This window comes from Sinocyclocheilus rhinocerous, unplaced genomic scaffold, assembly GCF_001515625.1.
Source record: "Sinocyclocheilus rhinocerous isolate Xijiao unplaced genomic scaffold, SAMN03320098_v1.1 scaffold603, whole genome shotgun sequence".
NCBI lineage: Eukaryota > Metazoa > Chordata > Actinopteri > Cypriniformes > Cyprinidae > Sinocyclocheilus > Sinocyclocheilus rhinocerous.
In genome coordinates, this window is record NW_015656630.1 from 2,784,529 (window position 1) to 2,788,943 (window position 4,415).

Here is a 4,415-nt window from a genome sequence, read left to right on the forward strand (position 1 = left end):
TTTTCTTTGTTTTATTTACAACTTTTAAAAAATTTTTTTTTTTTTTTTTTACAGTGTGGTAGTGAGGCTCCCTGTACTGTAGCAATTATGGTATTTTGGTGGAAACTATAGTAAAAGTACAACATTTCTGTGAGGAACATTTTTGAAAGAATGCTAGTGCAGCATGATTGTGAAGTTAATCAGCATGCAACAGCGTTTCAGTCATTCATCACCTTCAGTGACTGAATGACCACAAATTCATCATGAGTCTCTAATTAGAGGTCTGGGGGCCAAGGATTGAGAGAGATGTGGTCATGACAGACCTCCACCCATTCGAAAAACATTTGCTCTCCATAGTTAAGTCATTTTTAAAGAGTATTATCAAATGTGATGGATGAATTTCAAATTGGTATTCACATATGCTCAACTGAGACTTAAACCACCATCAACTAAGGAGTCATGGAAAGAAAGAATGATGTACAAATCACACATGGACACGCATGAAAACGCTCACACATCCACACAAATTTCATTGATATTAAAGCCAGTGAAGCACATTTAGGACTCAAGCGTAATTACAAGCTTGTCTGGGTAAACAGTAATAGCGAATGAAAAGCATATTGCCCCCCTCTTTTATAATGAGATCCTGACCCAGAGGTCAAGCAAATTATAAATATTTCTCAAACTGGCAAAAAAAATTCAAGAGTTATTTTGCATGCTTACATAATGGAAGAGGGGATTACGGAAGAATACCTCCTGTCATCTGTTTGGGCAATGATGAATAGAGTAGAGACAGAAAAAGAGAAGAGATGAGACAGACAGAAGGAGAGATAAGGTACTAGGAGAGACATAAAGACAGAACTGGGCCAGCTAGGTCGGGCTGAGCCAAGCAGACACATGGGGAAACAGGAGAGGAGGGTTGTCCGTGTTTGTCAGGGAGGTCAGGGAGACCTTTGTGGAAAGTAATTGCTTGGGAAAGCAGGAGAAGGTTAAACACACGCTCTGCCACGATAGAAACTACTCCTAAATCTACAAAATAAACCTAAAAAGATTCACTGTACTAGGACAGCTAGGATGGGAATAAACTAACCAAAAAAACACACAAAAAGGGGACGAATATTCTGGCTTGTCCTACAATAAAAGTGAATAGGAACAGGAGCTAAAAAAACAAAACAAGAAACCCCCCAAAACATCTTTCCGACAGTACAATGTATTCTAATTTCTAACAAAATGGTCCTCTAAACGAAAATGTGCAATCAAATAATCACATACTTTACAAGGTACTGCTTTCTCAAGCATTTATTCAGTGTCCTGTTATAAGTCATGGGAAAATAAATGTCCTGTGAATGATCTATGTACCACAGATGAATACAACTCTTTAGTTCCATAAAACATGAACTTTTAAGTAAAATGATCTGACTTGGCTGCTATCCTTGTGTATCTACTGAGAAATCAAATTGGCAACTGGCATGAGGCCAATACTTGGTGAAAGCAGGAATTTAAAATTGTTGATGTTTCCTCTGTGCTCTCTTTCTAAGATTGCACTGCCTCCTTTAGAGAGCTTATGAGCAGGAGATGTGGTTACAAGGCTTTTTTTTTTTGAAAAACATTAATTAAATTATCACCATTTTATGCCCTCTTCTTAAGGGCCAGGAACTTTGGTTGTCATCTGACAATCAGCAGTTGACTGATTGTGACCTTGTCTGTTGAGGCAACGTCATTTCTAAACCAAAGGTAAATCAAGCTGGTGCTTTCTAGGTGCTTCCACAGCAGATTTCGGTGAGGATGCCAAATAAAATTTGATTGATTGACTGGCCTCTTGAATACTTTATTTTATTGAGGCTGCGCTAAGGAGCTGCACATTTTTATGTTGTGGAAGCATCTTGCTATTGCTTCAAGGTAAACAGCCAAGACAGATTCAATTACACCAGGCACATTTTAAACTTCTTAGCACTGCATATCCATACAATCAATGCTAATCACAAAGCAATTTGACTCCAAGATCATGGTCAGGGGTTGTCCCTCAGGAAACATCTCTAGAGAGTTCATATTGATACGTTTGCATGTTTGTGTGAGCAAACTTATTTTTGGGAGAGTATAAGTGCCTACCAGGTATGACTGAAAACAGATGTGTTGCTAGATTAATATAATGGGGGTTTCAAATGCAGATTCTTAAACTTCCACATGTGGTCCTCACAATCTTGAACATGTGGTTACATCCTAACCCAAAATGGTCAATCTAGGACCAACAATGCTGATCCTACTCCAAAACACTACCGTACATGTACACATGCACGCATGAATAATGACAGTGCAATTGCCCATCTCCACCATCAGAGGATGCAGCAAACTACTACAATCTGACATACTTGCAAGGACTGTACCACATCACTCCATCAATGCGAACCATACACCTGAATAAGCTCTTTAAAACATCAAACTATTACAGTGTGCTTGATTGCACATTTGTATACAGTATATGCACGGTTATCATTCTTTTTTATCATTTGATGCTGCCATTTTCAACAGAACATTTAAACAAACATCTCCAAAATAAAAGTCAGAAAAAAGACAGGACACTGAAAAAAGACAGACTTTTATGTAAAATACTTTACACCTGGTTGGACTAATTATAAATGGTTAATGAATAAGAGAGGTTGCTAAAATACCACATAGTAAAGTGGTGAAACTGTTTTATGAATTTGTACTACTTGAATGTGTATATAGGCATTAGGGGTGGGCGATATGACCAAAATCTTATATCACAATATGAGTAATTTTATTTCACAGTAATAATATAACACAATATAGTTATTTTTGCTTTAAATAAGGTCTTTATGATATCAAAATTTTTTATACCATAGAAACTTCATAATTCTCAATATCACACAAAAAAGAATAAGAAACTAATTAACATGAATGATTAACTTGAACGACAGACAGCAGGAATATTAGACTGCTGTCACTTTAAGAGCTGCCTGGATTCCATATACTGTTACATGTGTTTTCTTTCTCAGCTGTTTGCTTTCACTTAATACCTAAATTATTGTGTTTACGAGGATACTTGCAAAGATGGGCATTTTTTGACACATTCAATTGTGTGTATTTAACCGTTCAAAGCCTATAAAGTGGCAAAAATAACTCAATACTCTCACGCTCTTTGAGCACCATCTTTACATGCACACACCTCTCTAACAGTGCTCAGAAAGTCTCTCAGACATTGTGCGCATATAGCAAAATGAGTTCTCTTTCGCTGTTTATTGCGTTTCAACAGCCTGAAATCACTTGTTTTTAAAACCGCAATGCTTAAAAACACATGCAAACGATACGTTTTCGTGACCGTGTAGCACAGCAGCGTCACGTGGGTGTGTAACCGTGATAGAGACGATAATCCAAAATCTCTACCAGTTGACAAATTTGTGTCTACCAGTATATCGCCCACCCCTAATAGGCAACATAGTATATTTGTTTGTGGATGAGGGCACAGTAGAACAGAGATGATTTTTGTCTCTACCTGTCTGTGTCACTATTAATGAGAGACAGCCACCCATCCTGACACACACTCTCAGTGCCTGTCTGTCTCTTTAAGCAAACCGCCCCTCAGGTCCCACTCATTTCACATGCTGTATTTGCAGAGTGCCAAGAGACTGGAAAATACACCGAGATAAAGCGAAACTGCAGTGATGTCAGAAAGAAGAATGAGAGGGGGGGGCACTAACGGAGGGGAAAAGAGCTTTGAGATGAAGAGCAATAAAGTAAATGAAGAAAAAACAGGATAAGAGATATATAAGACAGAGAAAGTCTTTCTGTTTGTGTTAGTTTTACACCTTCAGCAAACGGCAAACACTCCCAGCATACGGACTGCAAGAAACTGAACGCTAAACCAATAAAAGTGGTACAATCCTAATCCCCTAAAAGTGATTGTGTACACGAAGATGTGTGTATCAGAGAAAGAGAGAGATGGGTGAGGGGGATAACTGTGTGTGCGAGTGTGTGAATTTGGCAGTGATAACTGACTCGGAACGCACGACTGCGATGTTCTTCCTGAGGTGACTGAAAACTGTCACCATTGGCACCTAAAGCGCTCTCTCGCTCTCTCTCTCCTCCACTCTACCCCATCAAGGACAGACACGGCAGAGTGAAGGAAGAACAGTAGCGTTAACTCTCTCTCACCCTCCTCTTTTTCTCTCCCTTCATCTTTCTGTTTTCTCTTCGCCATTGTTCTCATTCATCATTCTTGTTCTTCTCCCACACTCTTTTACACTCACTCGCTCTCTTTCCCTCACTCGTTTGCACTCGCTCTCCCTCCCTCACTTGTTCTCTCATGAATGTCACCTTTACTGGTGGTAGCCGCTGGATTTGCGCACACACCCACATACACACACGCTCGCTGGCTTTGGGGGGGGGGGGGGAATGTAGGGCTGTGGGGAGAGATA